We start from the raw sequence: 23888 nt of genomic DNA, 5'->3' as shown, positions 1-23888 counted from the left end.
GTCAATTATTAACGAACATTTAGGTCATTTCCAGGTTCTGTCTATTAAAAATAAAGCTTATTAGAAGCAAAAAAAAGGGAAAATGTATCTGTAATGACTTCACAGAGGCAGTTTCCTTGCAAAAGAAAGGCAGCTCCTCAAGAACAAACCTCACCACTCTTATTACCTCCATGGTCTCCCCCCACCCCCACACACACACACACGCACACACTTTCATACTCAGTCATGTCCGACTGTTTTTCACCCCATGGACTGCAGCCCACCAGGCTCCACTGTCCATGGGATGCTCCAGGCAAGAATATTGGAGTAGGTTTCTATTTCCTCCTCCAAGGGATCTTCGCAACACAAGTCTCCTGTATCTCCTGCATTGGCAGGCAGATTCTTTACCACTGTGCCACCTGGGGAACCCATTGCCTCCACATTGCCTTTCAAAGGTCATGTTCTGTCATGGTGCAGGGCAGATACAGAGATGAAATAGCACCTGTATCCAATGTAATTGCAAGTTCTTGTTGATTCATATAAGCAAGAAATCAGGATATATTGTGGGAATGGGTTTTAAGCTTGCTGGACCCAGGAGACTAGAACATTAAGTTAAATAAGGTAAAATTTACCAAGATGGTAATACCTGAGATTTGGCATTTAATGGCAAGGTGGCAAGGTGAAGCATGGCTGGAAGTGGATCTAATTGTTTGGTAAAGCCTGGATTGAATGGTGGCCTACATAAAAGAATTCAAGTAACCGAGAATTTCCCTGGAATTTTTCTGTACCTCAAAAGTACAGTTCCTGTATACTACATTTCCAAGTTTTCTTGTCCTCTGGCTTCCATGTACGTTCAGCCAGTAGGAAACAGAGTAGGGGGACTGAAGGGCAGGAATCCAGGTTTCTTCTACGCCCTCTATGCTTCATCTGGCTTCTCAAGGAATGTCTGCACCTCCTTTGCTGCAGTAGCCCTTGCAGACAGTTCTGCCATGGTTCTAGCATTTACCAAGTGATCTTGGGCCCTGGAAACCAGTAATACCACCCTAACTTTGTCCCTCTAGCCTAGGAATGGTAATTGTTTTGTTCTGATAGTAATCTGTCTGTGGCCCCACTTCCCCCTAATTTTGGGTTCCCAAGAAAACCATCAACTGAGTAGTCAATTCTCTGAATTTAACTCCTTCTATTTAAATACATCTTAAAAGTACTTTTTTCTTAAGTCCTATTTTGTGTGCTTATATTGTTGCAGAAACCAGTACACGAGAAACCAAGCACCACACTCAGAGAGCTGGAGAACTGTCTACAAGGGCTACTATAGCAAAGGAGGTACAGACATTCCTAGAGAAGCCAGATGAAGCACAGAGGGCGTAGGAGAAACCTGGATTCCTGCCCTTCAGTCCCCTACAGTGCTTCCTACTGGCCGAACCTACATGGAAGCCAGAGGACAAGAAAACTTGAAAATGTAATGTACAGGAACATAGTTTGAATTTAAGTTTTTGCACCAGCTTACTTTAAACTCACTTAGGTAAACAATTAAACTTATTTTAAACTTAGTCCTAACTGTGCACTAAAGTTTTTTCTTTCTCAGGGCCCACCTTCCACAAAACTTTTAATCACTTTCTGTAACAGCCACCTATAAGTCAGACCTTCTTTTCCCTTTATAAAATGTAATTTTATTTTTTTATGTCTTATTAAAACATACATCCTAACTTCTTATTAGATTAGCAAGCAAACATTAATACTAGATATTTAATATTGAATATTTCCCAGTTCATGTGACTCTGAAATTTATTTAGGTTAAATTTTTTTTTTGTATTTAGAATTGTTTGATTCATAAGCGCTTACTTTTCCTTAGGCCAATTAAATTAGAACTCATTTACAACTTCAATAGACATTATCAGAAAAAAAGACATATGCTGAGACATACATAAATCCAGACAGACAGACTGATAGAGATCCTATAGTTTTTTGTTTGAGATTTAAAATATCTCTTTGACTATTCCCCGCCCCCCCACCCCCTCCTTTTTTTTTTCTTCACTTGAAGTTCTAATTTGCCCAAGACTGAGGTCTCAGGCAAAGCTGGCTTTGTATTTCAAGGATATGGAAAGGGTTAACTTCAAGCTTTTCCCTTGGCAGGCCTTTTAACAAGCTAATTGTTTTTGATTGCATATGCAAAAAGAATTGGTTTTTCAGTTTCCAAAAGGAAAATTTTTTCTCAGGTTGTTCAATCAGCAGTCACGCGCTCACAGTCATTCAGAGGCTATCACAATCCCTCCCTTCTCCTGAGTCCCCAGGTTTCCTTAACTGTTGCTCCCTTCCTGGGAGCCCCGGGAAGTGATCAGTCTCCTCTTCTACCTGTTGGGGTAGGTTCCACCTGGGGACTGGCCGCAGGGTGTTACTTTATCCTGTGTCCATTCCTGGTGAGTTGGTCCATCCCTTCAATAAGTCCAGTTGGGGTTCGGCCGTCCAGAGAGTCAGAACGCTGGTCCAAAAAGAGAACCTGCAATACTGTCAGGTGGCATGCCCCTTTGTTCGTCTCAGGGTTCCTTCGCTGCAGCCCGGCTGAGTCACCAGTCCAGTGTTCCAAGGGGCCTGTGTGGTTGGAATCTAGCTGGGGCCTCCAGAAATGTTGCAGAAACCAGTACTTGAGAAACCAAGCACCACACTCAGAGTTGGAGAACTCAGGTTGATTATGCCAGCGGGCCCAGAGGAGTTAACACTCCAAGCTCTGAGCCACCAACAAAGGGATTACAGAGTTTTTATGGACAGACTGTAGTGGGCAACACTAGTTGTTAATAAGCTGGTTTAAACTAAGGGGTTTCACACATATGGGAAGAGCAGTCAAGATTTGGGGGTGGGGTGCCTGACCTTTACACAGACAGGCATGATGAAGAGGGTTTGCAGGGGCTGGGCAATTGCAAAGAGCAGGACAAGGGTGAGTAAGATAAACTTCAGTTCCTAGTATTGCAAGTCCCCATGTCTTGAGACTACATAACCTATGTGATCTAGACTTTGCAAGGGCCAAGCCAAGTTACAGAGGCAGAAGGAGCAGGAGGTTATGTAAAATTTTAACTTTTCCTCTTCAATATCCTAACTTGTAACTAACTATGCTGAAAGAATGGGAGGAAGAAGATAAGTGTGTAAGAAATACAGGAGCTATATATTCTTTAGTTGTGGTTTTTGCAGACACCATTAAGAGAATTTAATGAAATGACTATTCGTAGAATTAAGGGAAGGATTAAGGAACCCAACAGAAGCAGTGATGTACCCAGAGTCTAACAACAGCAGGAAGCTTTTCCCAGCCTTATAAAAGAAGGCAAGGGAGAAAGCAGGGCTACTGGAACCGCAGGACATGACTGTGGGAAAGGGCCCCCCAGTGGAGCTGTCACCATCAATAGGGCAACACAGCCACTATTAAGGTGTAATCTGGCTAGGAAGGATCATCAGGGAGGGCAGATAGACACCTGACTTTTCTCTGCTCCTGACGTTACCTGTCATTGGCAAAATAAAAATGCTAAGCAAACCTCAAGGAGGCTCTGGTGATCCAGTCCATGGAGGTCATCCTCCCAGGGCATGGAACAGAGCAAAGAGAGGCAGAGGTTGGCTCTAGAAAAGCAAACAGAGATTGATCAGCAGTACTCAGTTTCCGAAATGAAAGTTGAGAGCACGTGGTAAAATTGAAAAATCAAGAAATAGCTGTGAAAGTGTATGTGTATTGCAAAATCACACTGTTTACCTTTACTCACAATACTTCTGATTCAGTTCAGTTCAGTCTCTCAGTTGTGTCACTGTTTCCACTGCTTCCTCATCTATTTCCCATGAAGTGATGGGACCAGATGCCACCATCTTAGTTTTCTGAATGTTGAGCTTTAAGCCAACTTTTTCACTCTCCTCTTTCACTTTCATCAAGAGGCTTCTTAGTTCCTCTTCACTTTCTGCCATAAGGGTGGTGTCATCTGCATATCTGAGGTGATTGATATTTCTGAAGTTATTGGAGGAGGAAATGGCAACCCACTCTAGTATTCTTGCCTAAGGACTCCCACGGACAGAGGAGCATGGCCTGCTATATAGTCCATGGGGTCGCAAAGAGTCAGACATGACTGAGAGACTAAACACACACACACACATGCATACATAAATAGGGAGGACTTAAGTTCAAAGGCTATTTGAGTATATTTTTGTGCATATGTGGGTATATTTACCAATTGAAAAGAGGGATAGAAAGCTGGAGAGGTGGGAAAATTTTTTGAATGATGAAGTATTATCAAAAAGCAAGGAGGAAATTGGGTCAAGAGTACAAATGTGGGACTAAAACTTCCAAGAGTAGCAAGAGGAAAGTAAAGATTAATATTCATGCAGATTATGGATAAACTGGAGAGCAGACATGGAGAACTTTATCCAAACAGGCCCCTTTACTGATAAAATGGATGTTATATTCATCAGCTGAGAGTGAGGAGAAATAGAATGGGATGTAAGGACAGTCAAGAAATTGTGCAGTAGCTGAGATGGAAATAGAGTGAACATCTGTCTTCCAAAATGGGACACTTTTGACAGTGTGTTAGTTTGATGTGGCTATTGTAACAAATTAGCATAAACTTGGTTTGTTTAAAAAAACTGAAATTTGTTCTCTCACAGTTCCGGAAGTCTTATATCAGTTTCATTGGGCTAAAGTCAAGGTGTCACCAGAGTCATGCTCCCTCCAGAGTCTCTGACGCATAACCTGTTCCTTGCCTCTTCCAGCTTCTGGTGGTTGCCAGTATTCCTCATTGTGTCTGCATAACTCTAGTTGCTACCTCCATAGTCACCTGACCTCCTCTTTTGTATCTGTCCAATTTTCCTCTGCCTCGCTCTCATAAGTTTACATGTGATTGCATCTGGGGCTCACCCAGACAATCAGGATAGCTCATGTCAAAATCCCTACCTTAATCATATCTGCAAAGACATTTTTTCCCCCTATATAAAGTAGCATTACAGGTTCCTGGGATTAGAATGTGGATATCTTTAGGAACTGAGTGTGGAGAGTCAGGCGTGTGGTGTTAAGGCATGTTCCAGAGGAAGCAATTACCCCTGAGGTAGAGGTAGGTGGAGGCAGGATACAACACCTTTGTGCTTGTGTGCATCCTAATGAATGCAGCTCAGCGCCAGGGCATATGGATTTGGTCACTCCACAGTAAGCAGTCTTTGCAAACACATGCAGTAGCCCTAGACAGACACCAGTTGTTTGTAAAGAATTTTGGAATCAAAGAAGTTGAATTTGAATTACTGTTAAGTGCAGACACAGAAAATATGGTGAGAAAAGCTGATTTCAGAATTCCTAATCGATATTTATTATGAACTTCAGGCACCAGAAAATTTTCTTCATGATTAGTGGGCACCAACACATCTACTGCAGTATTTTCTCAATGTTTCTGCTAGCTTCTTCCTCTCATCTTACCTCAGTTTTTCAACTTCCTAGATGTCTGTTTGGGAATCACAATCAGGTATTTGTTGTTGTTGTTCAGTCTCTAAGTTGTGTCCAACTCATTGCAACCCCATGAACTGCAGCACGCCAGGCTTCCCTGACCTTCACTATCTCCCGGAGTTTGCTCAAACTCATCTCCATTGAGTCAGTGATGCCATCCAACCATCTAATCCTCTGCTGCCCCCTTCTCTTGCTCTCAATTTTTCCCAGCATCCGGGTCTTTTCCAGTGAATCAGCTCTTCGCATCAGGTGGCCAAAGTACTGGAGCTTCAGCTTCAGCATCAGTCCTTCCAATGAATCTTCAGAGTTGATTTCCTTTAGGATTGACTGGTTTGATCTCCTTGCAGTCCAAGGGACTCTCTAGAGTCTTCTCCAACACCACAGTTCAAAAGCATCAATTCTTTGGCACTCAGCCTCCTTTATGGTCCAACTCTCACATCCATACATAACTACTGGAAAAACCATAGTTTGACTATACAGACCTTTGTCAACAAAGTGATGTCTCTACTTTTGAATACGCTCTCTAGGTTTGGCGTAACTATTCTTCCAAAGAGCAAGTATCTTTTAATTTCATAGCTGCAGTCATCATCTGCATTGATTTTGGAGCCCATGAATATGAAATCTGACACTGTTTTGACATTTTCCCCATCTATCTGCCATGAAGTGATAGGACCGGATGCCATGATATTTGTTTTTTGAATGCTGAGATTTCACTCTCTTCTTTCACCTTCATCAAGAGGCCCTTTAGTTCCTCTTCACTTTCTGCCATTAGATTGGTATCATCTGCATACATGAGGTTGTTGATATTTCTTCCAGAAATCTTGATTCCAGCTTGTGCTTCATTCAGCCTGGCATTTCACATGATGTACTCTGCATAGAAGTTAAATAAGCAGAGTGACAATATACAGCCTTGACGGACTCCTTTCCCAATTTTGAGCCAGTCCATTGTTCCATGTGTGTCCACCTTACCTGCCTCTTGAGATATCTGTATGCAGGTCAAGAAGCAACAGTTAGAACCAGACACAGACAACAGACTGGTTCTAAATTGGGAAAGGAGTACGTCAAGGCTGTATATTGTCACCCTACTTATTTAACTTATATGCAGAGTACATCATGCAAAACGCTGGGCTGGATGAAGCACAAGCTGGAATCAAGATTGCCAGGAGAAACATCAATAACTTCAGATATGCAGATGGCACCACCCTTATAGCAGAAAGTGAAGAAGAACTAAAGAGCCTCTTGATGAAAGTGAAAGAGGAGAGTGAAAATTCAGTTCAGTTCAGTGGCTCAGTCGTGTCAGACTCTTTGTGACCCCATGGACTGCAGCACACCAGGCCTCCCTGTCCATCACCAACTCCCAGAGTTTACTCAAACTCATGTCCATTGAGTCGGTGATGCCATCCAACCATCTCATCCTCTGTTGTCCCCTTCTCCTCCTGCCTTCAATCTCAACATTCAAAAAACTAAGATCATAGCATCTGGTCCCATCACTTCATGGCAAATAGATGGGGAAACAATGGAAACAGTGAGAGACCTAAGTGTCTTGGGCTCCAAAATCACTGCACATGGTGACTGCAGCCATGAAATTAAAAGACGCTTGCTCCTTGGAAGAAAAGCTATAACCAACCTAGACAGCATATTAAAAAGCAGAGACATTGCGGACAAAGGTCCATCTAGTCAAAGCTCTGGTTTTCCAGTAGTCATGTATGGATTTGAGAGTTGGACTATAAAGAAAGCTGAGCACCGAAGAATTGATGCTTTTGAACTGTGGTGTTGGAGAAGACTCTTGAGAGTTCCTTGGACTACAAGGAGATCCAACCAGTCAATCCTAAAGGAAATCATTCCTGAATATTCAATGGAAGGACTAATGCTGAAGCTGAAGCTCCAATACTTTGGCCATCTGAGGCAAAGAACTGACTCATTGGAAAAGATCTTGATGCTGGGAAAGACTGAAGGCAAGAGGAGAAGGGGATGACAGAGGATGAGATGGCATCATCAACTCAATGAACACGAGTTTGAGCAGTCTCCGGAAGTTGGTGATGGACAGGGAAGCCTGGCATGCTGCATTCCATGGGGTCGCAAAGAGTCAGACATGACCAAGTGACTGAACTGAACTGATTGTTCCATGTCCGGTTCTAACTGTTGCTTCTTGTCCTGCATATAGGTTTCTCAGGAGATAGATAAGGTAGTCTAGTATTCCCATCTCTTTAAGAGTATTCCACAGTTTGTTGTGATCCACACAGTCAAAAGCTTTAGCATAGTCAAAGAAGCAGAAATAGAATTTTTTTTGACATTCCCTTGCTTTTTCTATGACCTAGCATACAGTGGCAATTTGATCTCTGGTTCCTCTGCCTTTTCTAAAACCAGCTTGTACATCTAGAAGTTCTCAGTTCATGTACTGCTGAAGCCTAGCTTGAAGGATTTAGAGCATAATCTTGCTGGCATGTGAAATGAGCACAGTTGTGTGGTAATTTGAACATTATTTGGCACTGTCTCTCTTTGGGATTAGAATGAAAACTGACCTTTTTCAGTCCTATGGCCACTGCTGAGTTTTCCAAATTTGCTGGCATAATGAGTGCAGCACTTTAACAGTATCATCGTTTAGGATTTGAAATAGCTCAGCTGGAATTCCATCACCTCCACTAGCTTTATTTGTAGTAATGCTTCCTAAGACCCACTTGACTTTATACTCCAGGATGTCTGGCTCTAGGTAAGTGACCACATCATCATGGTTAACTGGGTCATTAAGAGCCTTTTGTACAGTTCTTCTGTGGTATAAGCTATTAATATAATCTCTTCCCGATAGGGAACATTGAGATCTGACTTTTTTCTTAGATTGTCTATTTAAATTCAAATCCATTAGATAATTTCAACTAATTTTTCAACTTTATGCTGTGCAGCTGAAATATGAATTTCTTCAATTGAAAAAACACAATTAGAATAAGAAAATTAAATGTAAGGCACACATATCCTTTTTATTTAAATTTTGTATATACTACTCTGCAGTGTTCATTTGCAAATTTCTGAGAAGGAAAAGAAATTCATTTCCTTAATGAAATAAAATGTCCTATTTAAGCAAAATAATTTTTTCAGTTCTCCTATTAAAATGAACATATTCAGTTAAAGAATGATAGGGAGTGATGAAATTATTTTGGATGAAAAACAAACCCAACCATGTTAGAGATGCTACTTTAAGAATAATATATAATCTTTATTACTCTGTTGATAGGTAGTTATCACAATATATAAGCACTGTTTTGAGTTGATAAGAGTATTCTATCAGTTCCAGAAAGTATAAATTATATCATGTAGTTTCTTGATTTAATGCATGTATAAATAAAAAACAGATCAAAGCAAGACTCATTTTTCATAAGGAAATGAAAGGGATGAAGAAATAATGGTGAGCTAAATGTGCGTTGCTCAACCCTGCGGTAAAGGATTGTGCTACATCGGAAACAGTTCTGTTAGATTTTAAACCTGTTGATTGGTCAGCTATTTTTGCTGTTGTTTCCCTTGGAGAGGCATCGGGTATACACACACATAATCCAGTACATTCCTCATATGCAGAAACACTTAAAACTGAGTAAAAACAAACAGCCTTCTAATCTCATGACATTTGGAAAACAGCATGTGGAAAAGAAATTAGAGTATTGATTTGGCAATAAAATAAAATGACGGAAGTGGATTCCTTCCTCTATTTTTCTGCATCTTGAGGGAGATCTAAATTAAGAAGATGGCAAAGAAGGTAAAATGAATCAACCATAAACACAACCACCAATTTCAAAAGCATTTTCATCCTTAAATGTGCCAGTGATTCATTTATCTATCAATTCTTCCAACATTTTTCCATAAGTTGTAAATTCTGAAAGTTTGCATTTGAGACAAGTTACTGACAATGAGCTCGATCTCTTTCAATTTAGGAAAATCAAGTCTCAAAGTGCTTGTACTTATGACTTTACATTTTGAAAGGTAGCAAGTGGTTAAAGGAAATAAAACCTCACCTCCATGGTAATGGAGGGAGAAGCCTCTGAGGCAGCAACACTAGTAATAAATTTTGAAAGCAGTTCTAACCCACAAAGTCAAGCAATGACCTGTAGGATTGATTTTACTTCACTGAGGGTATATTAATATGTCATTTCTTTCAGTTTCAGAAATAAATTTATTTCATTATAAAAACAAAACAATGAAGTCAACTCTAGCTTTAAATTACTAAACTATTTCATACTTATCTATTTTTATGAAATATTGTTTAGAATTAGATACTTGGGGGCTATTTTAATGTGTCAGGTTAATTTTATGTAGCTCTTAACAGTGTAGCTTCTAGTAGCTGAATGCATTATTTTAATATATTATTATACAAAAATGCACCTTATGATTAGAGGGCATGTTTGTAAATTCCACTTTCAAAGTTGACATTAAAAACTTATTTAACTTTCTCATAATAAGAACAGAGTTGATCATTTTGCTGTTCATGGAAAATACATCACTTCTATATTCATGAATACTAACTGTAAAAGAGAAAACAACAAAGCATGGTAGCACATGAGTTTATGTCTTTAGAGAGTAGATATATTCCACCAAGTTCTCCAGGAAACACTATTTTCTTATTAAGTTGTTTTATAGAATGGAGGTGGCTACATTCAAAATTGATTATCTTTAATGAGACAATCAAGATAAAAGCCAGGTTTATGGCCTGCTGGGACTTAACAGTTTTGAGATTACCTATTTTTACCCCCATTAGAGAAGGAAATGGCAACCCACTCCAGTATTTTTGCCTGGGAAATTCCATGGACAGAGGAGCCTGGTGGGCTACGGTCCATGGGGTGGGAAGAGTCAGACAAAACTTAATGACTAAACCGCCAGCACCACCTCCTTCCCCATTACTCACTGACTCATTCTCAAACTTTCCTGTGTCCTAACAATTTGAACAAATGGGGCTTATCCTTGTCATTTCTATTTTTATCTTACACATTTTGAAATTTTACAAAGCAGGATTTTTACCACATATTTTCCATAGTTGCTGCTGTCTGTGATACTCTTATCTGTGATGAGCAGGTTTCCTATATTAAATTGCTTATTAACATCATGCCTCTTGTAAAATTAATTGATTGCCTATGCCAAATAAATTTTTTAAGTTTGAAATTCTGGTCTAAATGCAACTGCGGTGACATGAATTACTCAACCTACCACATGTGGGGCCTACAATTGTTGATTTTTTAACCAGCAACTTTAGTGACAGTTGCAAGCTTGTCCTCTTAAAATGGTATAGGAAACATGAAGGATAAATATCTAACTCTTCTTCATACGATAAAATGCAGGACTGGCCCTTAGAGTGTAACTGGAAGAGCAAGGAAAAAAATGCACAAAAGTAACGCCTTTAGGATCATTTCACACATAAAATTTTATATAAATACAAAATTTGATTAAAAAACATATATATATATTATTCTCCTAATTCAGATTTTTATGCTGTTCCCTGTTAAATTTCAAGAAGTAAAATACCAATTGATCTATTGGTATTTTACTTCTTGAAAATATATATATATATATATATAATTCTCCTAATTCAGATTTTTGTGTTGTTGTTCCCTGTTAAATTTCAAGAAGTAAAATACCAATTGATCTAGACTGAAAAGACGATCCTGTGTACTCTGTATGCTACAGGGAGTTTCTTCACCAAAGCACAGAAGAAAATTGATATTCTGAAAAAATAGAGGTACATCTTAGACAATGTCATTCAACATAGGTGTCAATGCACTAACGACTGGACAGAAGAAACTGCTAAAACCTATATAGCCTTTTTATTGTATTGCAGAATAAAAAGGGAGGACCTATGTTCTTCACTTGATGTATTCTTTTCTTTTCTAATGCCACTGAAGTGTAATAGAATAGCTATTGTTGGGCTATTTTCTGCCTGTAATAGAATCTTTGATTTATAAAGGCGCTGAATCATGCATTAGCCTTATTTCTCAGTATACACACAGGAGCCATTTCAACCAGAACTGAAGGGCTACAGCCATGATAGAATAGAGCAGCTGTTTAACATCACTCAATATAACCATGCATATGAAAGAACAGCAAGGATTTCACTTTATTGATTTAATTTCAGAACATTTGCACATTACAATGGCAATCATACCAAGACATTTTCATTTAATGAGATTCTATCCACAATAGAATTTACGGGTCATACAATTTCAGAGTTAGAAAATCCTTTAGAGAATCTATTCCCCTCCCCCTCAACTTATATATTAAGAAACCAAAGCCCGAAAGAGGTTAAATGCTTTGACCAAGATCTCAAGGCTTGTAAATAGCTCTGACTAGAACCCAATTCTGAGCCCTTTGATTTTTTACATAGCATGATAATTGAAGATAAAAATATTTTTTATTTCAGTTTTTATGTTCCACAAATATCTGATGTTCAAAATATATGTTAGTAATTATGTGGCATGAATTAGAAAGAATGAGAATCAATGGCATTTGTCTTACTGGAAATTCCTATAGATTTTCTAGGTTTGAATACTTGACTACATCAAGAAATCCAATATAGAGAAAGTGGATTCAGGGAGGTACATGGGAAACATTTGTTCTACGTAACATCTCTTTAATTTTCTCAACTTCCTGGGTCCTTATTTTTCTAGTATTCTAATCTTACACAATATTAGTTAGGCTCATCAACTTCCTAAAATCTGATGGCTAATAAGAAACATTTTTTACAAGGTAAAACGTGGTTGAAGAAAACTGTAGCAGGATAAAACCACTAGCCAAGTACTTATATATTTCAAAGCATCCCATAATGTGTGACATAAGCAACAGTAGCCAAGATCAAGAGAAAGGGGTGGACTTTATTTTAACTTAATTATTCATTTCAGTTAAAGACTATCTATGCTCAGCTTTGACATTAATGCTAGAGGCACCAACCACATATCCCTTTTAGCTGCTATGAATGAAAACCCCTGGTTTCCTAGAACCCAAGCTAGTGGTACTGTAAGCGCCTGGCAAGTCAGGAAATACCAAAACACAGAGAAAAGGTTAAATGACTGAAAGTACTTAGCAGCAAATAATTCCCCAAAATGTTGAGTCTTTTAATGTGACTGGTAGATGACTGAGGTAAATGAGGGGTTATAAAATGTAACTGGAAACCAATTCAAAAAATAGAGGAAGTCCCAGAAGGTGAAAGAAGACAGAAAGCAAAGCTATATCAGGGAAAATAAGAGAAGCCTCCCACAATTTAACATTTTAAATATAGAAAACAGTGTTATTTCACTGCATCCATATAAACCATAAATGTTCATTGTTAAAACATTGTTTATAACAAATTGAACAATACATGAATATACATCACTGGGTAAGTGCCTAAATTAATAACTTCACATTAGTACTTTGAAATACCACTGTTCTATTATACTGAATATAGCAGACTCAGATGTATTGACTTGAAAGGACGCCCTTGACATAGAATTTTTTAAAAAACATGCCAGATAATATGTGTTTTATCATACTAATGTCATAAAAATCTACTTTTTAAATCCCTAACCACATAAGGATATATTTGGGTTTTCTGTGTCTGTGTGAAACTGAAAGTCACTCAGTCATGTCCGACTGTTTGTGACCCCATGGACTGATTATTTGGTTTCTCCAGGCTAGAATACTGGAGTGGGTAACTGTTCCCTTCTCCAGAGGATCTTCCCAAGCCAGGGATCAAACTCAGGTTTCCTGTATTGCAGGCAAGGATTCTTTACCAGCTGAGCCACTAGGGAAGCCTGCAAGTGAAAATCGCTCAGTCGCGTCTGATTCTCTGTGACCCCATGGACTGTACAGTCCATAGAATTCTCCAGCAGAATACTGGAGTGGGTAGCCTTTCTCTTCTCCAGGGGATCTTCCCAACCCAGAGATCGAACCAGGCCTCCCGTACTGCAGGTGGATTCTTTACCAGCTGAGCCACAAGGGAAGGTTTTTTTTACCTGTACACAAAAAAGGAAACGGATGAAGGAAAACAGATTCCAAACAATGGCTACACTACAGGGGTGAAATTAGAGTGTGGTGGATAGGGATATCACTGATTTCATTTTAGGCCCTTTTTACTGGGATGACCCGGAGGGATGGTATCGGGAGGGAGGTGGGAGGGGGGTTCAGGATGGGGAACACGTGTACACCTGTGGTGGATTCGTGTTGATGTGTGGCAGAACCAATACAATATTGTAAAGTAATTAGCCTCCAATTAAAATAAATAAATTTAAATTTAAAAAATAAATCAATAAATAAAATATACATCATTTATTCAGTTAAGTGATGAGGTTTTTTAAAACAGATTCAAAATACTGAGTTTCTAGAAAAACAACTAGTTCCTTATGAATAGCCAAATAAAACACTTGGCAGATCCTATACAGACTATGAAAATACAAATACTTAACAAAGACATATACATAGATATATGGCCAAGAATAAGGAACGATGGATTGAAAATCAATGGTGTCCCATAGAAGTCAATCGTTTTAAGTTTCAGTTCTATTTCTGGTCTCTACAATTGTGCTCTTCAGGAAGATTTAAAAAAGATTCTTTTAATGGGGGCTCTGTAAAACGCAAGACAAAAGTTGAGCAAAGGGAGTTATGACTCTCTTTTGAGATCTCTTTAGCCAAATGCCAAGATACAGTATTTGACAAAACAGGGATGAAACCACAAAACTGCATGATGTTATTCTTTTTCCTGAGAGAAGATCACTATGAACTGGCCTGACTGAAACCAGTTATCATTAAGGAGATTTAAGTGGACTTTGAACAATGCACCTCCAGACTTCACATTGAATAGTCCAAAGAAGTGATTTCATATTGTCAAATCCAATAGATACTATGCTGGATTTTAATACTCTGGCAGCAATTTTCACATTTCTTTGGCTATACTATCAATTACCTTCAATTTCATGGTATCATTCTCCTTTCCTTCTCTTTCTCATCCTAACTCTGACTGTTCCTTTTTGAAATCTGCAATTAACTATTCCCCATCTCTGGCCTTATCTTTCATATCCTACAGACTGTGCAAACCATCGCTCAGTTCATTTTACATGCTGTGCCTGAGTGATTTCACCCACTCCTTTCTTCATTTTAATGACCATATAAATACCAATGGCTCTTGGTTCTAATCTCATCCCAGAGTTTCAGACTTATATATCCAATTGTTTGTTGTACACATTCACTTGGATATTCAAGAACAACAAACTAATGATGTTATTTTACTTTCCTGTATAGCCCTAACACCTGAACCTCTTCCGGTATTCCAGACAATGTCTAGAGATATTTTTGGTTGTCACAACTGGGGAAGGGAATGCTACTGCTCTCTATTTGGTTGTGGCCAGGGATTCCACAAAACATCCTATAATACATTCCAGAACAACACACTCTCTGACTAAAACATCATTGGTACCTGAACTGAGAGACCTTGATCTGTAGTTTTTGCATTCTAATTGGAAGACTTTTAAGAAATAGTTACAGATTTAGAACCAGTGTATAGCCACTAAGAGCATAACCCAATATTATTCTTATATGATTAATATTTGAATCACAAGGATAATTTATTTTGGATCAGTATTGATCCATGAATAAAACCTGGGTCCTCAGTAGTGGACATACAATAAGATAATTTTCAATGAGTCATAATACTATAAAACCCCCTTCCCTGGAAGTCAGCCAGAACCCATGACTTGCTCCTAGCCAACAGAATATAGCAAATATGAAAGGATAGTCATTCCTCCTGATCATACTACTGCTTCTTAGTACATTGGAGCAAAAGAGAGTCTCCTGGCCCCCCAAAAAGTAAGCTGCTATGTTTTAAGTTTTCCATTTAACAAGGAACTCTGGGGGCCTCTAGGAACTGAGGGTGACCTCCAGTCAACAGTCTTCAAAAAAGCAAAAACCTCAGTCTTACAATCACAAGGAACTACAAGGAACTGAATTCTTCAAACAAAAACATGAGTTTGGAAGAGGATGCCAAGCTCCAGATAAGAACACAGGCCACCTGACACCTTGATTGCAACCTTCTGTGAAGGTGAGCAGAGAACCCAAATAAGCTGTGCTCAGACTCCTGACCCACAAAGACTACAAGATAAAAAATATAGGTTGTTTTAAGCCATTACATGTATGCTATTATATTGTGCAAGAGTAGAAAGCTAACATGAATGTCAGGGAAAAAAGGAGAAAAAAAAAAAAAAGAGCAAGAGTGAACATAAATTTCTTAAGACAGCATGACAGTTTTTAAGTTTTCCTTTACATTTTCTTGCTTTCCCTTCTAGACAAAGATTGATTTCCACCCCCTTTCTTCTTTGAATTTGGGGGATTAGATTAATATACATACCAATCTAATATATATACCTTAAGATATCAAATTGCAAACATCCGTTGGTAAATCAGAAAAAGTGAGAGAGCTCCAGAAAAACATCTATTTCTGCTTTATTGACTATGCCAAAGCCTTTGACTGTGTGGAGCACAACAAACTGTAGAAAATTCTTCAAGAGATGGGAATGCCAGACCACCTGACCTGCCTCCTGAGAAATCTGTGTGCAGGTCAAGAAGCAACAGTTAGAACTAGACATGGAACAACAGACTGGTTCCAAATCGGGAGAAGAGTACCTCAAGGCTGTATATTGTCACCCTGCTTATTTAACTTATATGCAGAGTACATCATGCAGAATACAGTGAAATGCCAGGCTGGATGAAGCACAAACTGGAATCAAGATTGCCAGGAGAAATATCAATAACCTCAGACATGCAGGTGACACCACACTTATGGCAGAAAGTGAAGAAGAAATAAAGAGCCTCTTGATGAAAGTGAAAGAGGAGAGTGAAAAAATTGGCTTAAAACTCAACATTCAGAAAACTAAGATCATGGCATCTGGTCCCATCACTTCATGGCAAATAAAAGGGGAAACAATGGAAACAGTGAGAGACTTTATTTTTGGGGGCTCCTAAATCACTGCAGATGGTGACTGCAGCCATGAAATTAAAAGACGCTTACTCCTTGGAAGAAAAGTTATGACCAACCTAGACAGCTTATTTCAAAGCAGAGACATTGCTTTGCCAACAAATGTCTGTCTAATCAAAGCTCTGGTTTTTCCAGTAGTCATGTATGAATTCGAGAGTTGGATTACAAAGAAAGCTGAGCACCGAAGCATTGATGCTTTGTGGTGTTGGAGAAGACTCTTGAGAGTCCCTTGGACTGCAAGGAGATCAAGCCAGTCAATCCTAAAGGAAATCAGTCCCCAATATTCATTGGAAGGACTGATGCTGAAGCTGAAACTACAATACTTTGGTCACCTGATGTGAAGGACTGACTCATTGGAGAAGACCCTGATGCTGGGAAAGATCGAAGGCAGGAGAAGCGGACGACAGAAGATGAGATGGTTGGATGGCATCACGGACTCAATGGACATGAGTTTGAGTAAACTCTGGGAGTTGGTGATGGATGGGGAGGCCTGGTGTGCTGTGGTCCATGGGGTCGCAAAGAATCGGACACGAATGAGTGACTGAACTGAACTAAGGTTCTCACAATGTTCATTTTCACCTTAAAACTCTAGCAATGAGATAGTTACAGTGAAGAAAATTTTAGCTGAAGATCTGTAGTTAAATAGAATACTTTAGCAAATGGAAGGTCGAGTGTGATGACATGTATATGATAAGAACATGATTTGGTTTTGTTTTTAGCTTTATTTAGTAATTCAGATTTGTTTGTTGTTTTTGGCTGCACCCCATGGCTTGTGGGATTTTAGTTCCCCAACCATGAATAAAACCTGCGCCCTTAGCAGTAAGAGCTCAGAGTCCTAACCACTGGACAGCCAGGGAATCGCTAGTAATTTAGATTTGATAACCATTTATTGTATAGTTATTTTCAATACATATTATTAAATTTCAAATAGAGGTGCTGACTCCCTGGTGCAGAATAGTTAAAAAACACAGTAAAAATGCTGCTAACTTGGCAGAAGATGATAAATAAGTTGTGTAACTACAGAGGAGATGTAAAGGATACAGAGCTAACTTGTGATTATTTTAGCACCTTAAAATAGCCACATCCATTAGATGAGTGCTTAGTGTCAAGTATTAGGATATTTCCTCAAATCTAAAATACTTTCAAATTGTAGATACCATAAAATTTTATTTTATCTCATGGACCTTGACCCTGTTAAAGTGGGGATCAGCAAACTATGACCTGTGGGCCAAATCCAACTTACCACTTGGTTTATGTACAGTCTGCCAGCTAGAAATGGCTCTTACATTTTTAAGTGGTTGAACAAAATGAAAAGAAGAATAACACCTGATGACATGAAAATTGCAATATTCAATAAATAAAAAACGTTATTTGAACCCAGACACACATTTATTCACATATTGTCTATGGCTGCTTTTGAGCTACACCAATAAAAGTGAATAGTTTAGATGGAGACGATGTAACCTGCAAAACTGAAAACATATCTGGCCCTTTTTAGAAAAGTTTGATTTTTTTCTCTAAAATATGTTATGTTTTGAAAACTGCCTTTATAAAGAAAGAATGTGTGCATATATTTAATATGCATAATATGTGTTCATATGTGTATGTCTGTGATCCTGTTTTTTCTTTCCTATATTGATTTGATATTTATTCAGTTCCAATTAAACATGATTTTCCATAAATACAGGATACCATTCCTTTGCATAGTTTCACCCTCAGTGAGTCTAGGATATGGGCTTCAAGGTAAGCTCCACTCTTCTTCCCTTTATTGCTTTATTCAGGGGTGGGCTACACCTTGGCTTGAGGTCACCAAGCCTGCAAAACATTCCTGCTGCCCAGAGCCCTGCATCCTGCATGATTCAGGGCTGTTTCATACCACCTGGGTAACTCCTTTACAAAGGCCCTGCAGGGGTGAGGAATTGTAAATCACTGCTTGGCATTTCCAAAGGGTTAACAAAAGGGATAGAAATTTTATTAGCATTGCTTGAGTAGAACTGGCCAGCCCCTATCTTTCCTGTCTGGAGATTTTGATAGCATGTCTCTTTAAAATGGCAACAGGCCCAAAAGGAAGATAAAGATGCAATGGTAAAGGTTAGAAAAAGCCAATAAAATTACTCGAAGAAATATGCAGACATTGTGGCTGCTTTTTACATAGGAAAAGGAAAGAAGGGAAAATCACAGAAGGGAGATGAATTAATGTATTGTTTAGGGCTCTGGTCATTAGGCTGCCATCCTTTTCACAAAATAATTTTGAAATATATTTGAGATTTGTCTGATAGTTATCTTCTCAGACTTCCTCTACATATAGAATTCATTTATAATTTGCCTTGCAAAAAATTGAGAACAAAAAACATTTTAAGATGCAATGTTTTTAATAGATAAGCATTTAAATTTTTCCCTCCCTCCATTTTATAACCTTAATATCACTAATACCTGTAATTTGTGAATACAAAAAATTCTTATATAAATGGAAAACTTTATAGAGATTTCGTACAAGGCCTCTACTCTAACCTCTCTGGCCCAACAGAAGATCCTCCTCATCAATATTCCTGTCACTATTTGTTGGGAACAGAAATAATAAGGGTCCCATTAGGGAGTGGTATTACAGTGGTACTGGACCAGGGTCCCAGAATTGCTTCAATCCTACCTAGCTAGCCCAGCAAGATCTTCCCTATCACCTTCCCAAGGAAGATACATAGAGGCATAGAAAATAAATCTTTTATTATTCAGTGGGGCTTTGGCCACAAACCTCAAAGTAGAGCACTTCTACAAGATGATCTAGACCACCTATCAGACTCCATCTTCCTTTGGTCTGGAGGAGAGAAAATTAGAGCCCAGAATCAAAGCAGGCTGAGTGGCTGTCTGGATTCTATAGCTCCACAATCAAAAGTTTTTATTTCTTATTTCGATTAGACAAAAGGCAGCACCCAGTTTTCATGTTAAACCCTGGCCTCACTTCTATGAACAAGAACAGACACTAGAACAAGAGAAAAAAGACAGCCACCCAGATAAGGCCAAACCATATGAGTGGAGACAGAGAGTGGGAAAAGGAGAGAAAAGATCAGGTTCTTTTGAACAGACCCTTTACATGCTCAGAACACTAAATTCAGTCCGGGACTGACTCATCAAATGAAGATAATGACAGTTCTTTTTATTGAAGAAAGTATAATGAGGAAAAAACACCATGAGTTAAGGTGAGCAATAATGATTTTTTAATGGGGAAGTTACCGATTTATTTCATTTAACATTTGAGAATTTCTCCTTTTAGTAACCCAAATTTTATTTCTCTTCTTTGTAACTTCCTCTCAATGATTTCTTCTATAAAACCTCTGTCCTCTGGACATAAACAAGTAAAGTCAATACAATAATTGTTCATGAAGTAGTTGGAATTATAGGATTTCATTTGTTTATCACCTCAAGTAGAAAATTTTGTCACTATTCCCTCTCCACACACATACTCAAAGAGGCAGCAAAAGGTAACGTGAATGCATGAGGAACCCTGACTTTAGGAAACCATAATCTTTTAAAGATGGTATCTAGTGAACCTGCCCAGCCTTTACTCTTGAGGGAGACATTATGTTTTTAATTCTGACAGTTAAAAAATATTCTGCCCTCTGCCTTCTGTCCCAGAGGGAGACACTATTTCTATCCTCCAAAGCTGTTGGCTAAACAACAGCCTTAAAAGGTAGTCCAAAACAAAAGCTAACACAAGCTGTACAAATATAAGAAATCCATGGATAATTGTCTCCCATATAGATGTATGTCTGTATGTATGTACATATACACACACATAGTATGTGCATTCTTCACATTCATAAAGGTTACTTTTTGCATACATAGGACCAATTTTAATATATTTGTGACATGCTTTTTTCATGGACATTCTTCCTTGTCAGTATGCCTCATTCTTTTTAGCAACTACACAATACTCCATAGTATTTATATACCATGATTTATTAAAAATTATAAGCCATTTCCCTATGTATGAACTTTTAGATACTTCTCGATGTCTTACTATTACAAAAATGCTAGGAAAAACACCTTTATACATATATCTTTGTTCACATCTGAGTATTTCTATAGAAAATTTTAATAGAAATTGAATTACTTGATCAAAAACATGTACGCTGAAAAATTTGAAGATTATGTATGAGTTGCCTATATCAATTTATATTCTTCCAACAGTATATGAGAGTGTCCAAATACTGTTTCCCTATGTGTATTAAAATACCTATGTGTCCCTACTAAGGATAAACCTATGTAAAGGCATGGTTTAAAACGATCATTGCATAGGTATTTTTGGTTTTAATACAATTTTCTCTTATTTATCAAATGTGTCTCTACATAAACCCTGGAAGCAGGCTATTATTAGTTCCAAGTTTAAATGATCAAAATGAGGCATTTTGATAAACGAGGAAGCTATGTAAAAGATATAATCAGAACTTCCATTGCTATTCTGGCTTCCCCTGACTCAAATAAGGAATAGAACTTCCTACTGAAACACTTCTAGGATTTATTTCATCCCCCAAAGGCAACGTTGCTATATAGCTTCATCACATTTTCCAGAATTGGGTTTCATGGCAGTGGACTTGCAACTAGGGACTTGTATTGAACTTCAAGTCAACTAAAACTTCAGGTTCCTTTTGTGATACTGTTGTGGTTGTTGTTGTTGCTTTAACATAATGTACCACTTATCAAGGTTTCCCCAACCTGTTTATATTATATAAGCAATTAATAATATATACAATTGATTTTTTTCATCCTGAGTCAAGAACTTCCTACATATCCTTACTAGATAAAAATGCATCATCTTGCTAATTTTAGCTTATATTTCCAACTGTCAAGATCTTTTTGACACTTGATTCTCTCATCTGTTATATCCTCTGACCCTCCCATTTTTGTATCATTCATGCATTTAACAAATATACATCCCTTCCATGAATCCACTCAATTCATTTACTATAATGTTATACAAGATGCATCCAAACTCAAGCACCTGTCCAAAGGTGGACATCATTCTGTGTATGTCTGTCTTTCATAACAAGAGCCGTGCCCCTGAATTGAAATGAGTCTGATGTCACTAGCCCAGGCATGGGGAATATGTCTGTGGCAGGAAGAAACACTAATGGGAGGGAGAAAGATGCTATTTTTCACATAGATGTATAGTTAAACAGGCCTCATGGGAAAGGTAGTAGAGAAGGACATCATATAAATTGAATTAAATTCTCATAAAATGAGATGCCCTTAATTTATTTTTTCCTGAACATCAGTGTAATCAATAATTAAAAATGCCATTTCTCTTCTTAGATTTTCAGAAAGCAGTGAATTTCTCATATCCACTTGGCAGCTTTATTAGCTACTATTGTTTCTTTTTTTCAAAGAGGTCATCTGCTTGCTGAATTGTTTTTTTCTTTCTTTCTTATAATTTTGGTAATTATGTTTTGATGCTTACATTTGCATGATTGTATTCAAAGCTCTTACGTCTAATAAATGCATTGAATGCAGAAAAAGAGCAGAATGATAATATTGGATATGAGGGAAATGAGTATTTTAAATGTCCATATGTAATTTTGGTCTTAATTAAAGAATGGTCTGGAAGAACTTTTATAAAACCATTTTGTTTTATTTTTACCTGGAAGCTTCCTATTTTTAAAGTAAATAGCTGGTTTTTCTTTCAATCAATCTGTTATTGGAAAATGTGTTCTAGTGACAGTGAGTTGAGTTATGTTTTGAAATATTACAATTAGGTTAACCCTCTGGTGGTCATAGAAAAGCGGTGATCAAATTTGGAACACACCCAAGGTTGAGGGGATAAATCCATTACAATTGGATCCCCAAGGCCCTAAAGAATACTGTGCTAGACAATATCAGGAAGATAAGGCAATTCCAAAACTTTCAGTGGAGGAGGAGGAAGCATCATTACAAGAAAGTTCCATTAAGCCCACAGAGGTACTTAACATGGCTCATCTTCAATCCCACGATCTGCTTAAGAGGGCACCACTTCTTGGCCAGTTGCTGCTCTTTGATGATTTCACTGCATGGTCCTATGGTACACCTAAAAACCTGTTTAAAATAGGAAAAAAACAGTGCTTTGTTATTTCACCAAATTCATTCAAATTTCAATTTGTAACATCAATTTATCAGTCTTCTTGTCCATTGTGACTAAGTCTGGTATTGAAATAGCAGCACGGCACACCACTGCCATTTTTCTTGCATGCAATAAAATAAGTAAACAAATATAATCCTTCCTAGATAACTTTTTCTTTGTATTTCATTTTCTTCTTTGACTCAGTTTTATTTTTCCGTCATTCTTCTTTGAAATCACCAATTCTATGCAATGACTACCTAGTCAAAAATATTGTGGCACTAGGAAAGAAATAACTATGCCCTAAAAGTCCTTTCCATGTGTGTGAAATAAATGAAATTGGTAACAGTAACATGTACAATGTTCATTACTTATAGATTTATAAACACATATCACAAAATCACTAGCACTACAGGGATAAAATGGACTTTTGATATTTTTATTCTCTTCTACAGTATTTAAACTTTTCTAACATATATGATCTTATTGATTACAGAAATTTCTCTCTTTTCTTTGGACTTTAATTCCATGAAGTTACTTATGGCTTAATCATTCATTCCCCAATAATTTCAACAGTGCCTGGCAAAAAATAGGCACTCGATAAATGTTTGTTCATTATCTTCTCTATGTAAGGTCGAGGAACTCAAACTCTGAAAGATTGATATGACTTGCAGACGCTCCCAAAGCTACTCAACAGGGAAACCTATGTTGATTTAAGAAAAAAAAAAACACAACCTAAAAATTGAGAATTATGTTTTATTTGGTGGACTTACTGAGGACTCTAGGCCACGGTGGGTACAGTCTCTCAGATAGCTCTGAAGGACTGATCCAAAGAGGTAAGGGAGGAGCCAGGATATACAGGAGTTTTTGCTAAAACAAGAACAAACAAAAACAATAACCACACCCACAAAAAAATAGTAATCAAAGATTAATGCTAATCACTGAAAACAGACATCTCAAGTTAATGTTTTTAGTGCTTTTCTATGTATGGGAAGATGCAAGAGTCTGGGCTTATGGAAATTATTTCTTTGATATGAATCTTTAATATCTAGGTTCAGTATCTTGGTTATTTATTTATTTTTTCATCCTGAATTCTCCTCAGGGTGCACAACAGGGGGCAGCTGCAGTGATTAATGGATTTCTGGCCCCAACATTCTTTATTATTTGTCCACGCCTAGTTGAAACCCCAGAGCTCCCAGTAAAAATCTTATGTTGTTTATTAACTACTTTGCATTTGAATCTTGCCTTCTTTCCTTGACTTGCCCTGGAGGACCTAGACCATACATTGAACTTTTAGAACATTGTCTTTGTTCCTCATTATGCCCAATTTCAGTTTAAATGCCAGGCTCACCTACTCAATGCTCTGTGGTGACATAAATGGGAAGAGAATC

The sequence above is a fragment of the Bubalus bubalis genome, chromosome X (assembly GCF_019923935.1).
Source record: "Bubalus bubalis isolate 160015118507 breed Murrah chromosome X, NDDB_SH_1, whole genome shotgun sequence".
Taxonomy (NCBI): Eukaryota; Metazoa; Chordata; class Mammalia; order Artiodactyla; family Bovidae; genus Bubalus; species Bubalus bubalis.
Note: the sequence above shows the minus strand (reverse complement) of the source record.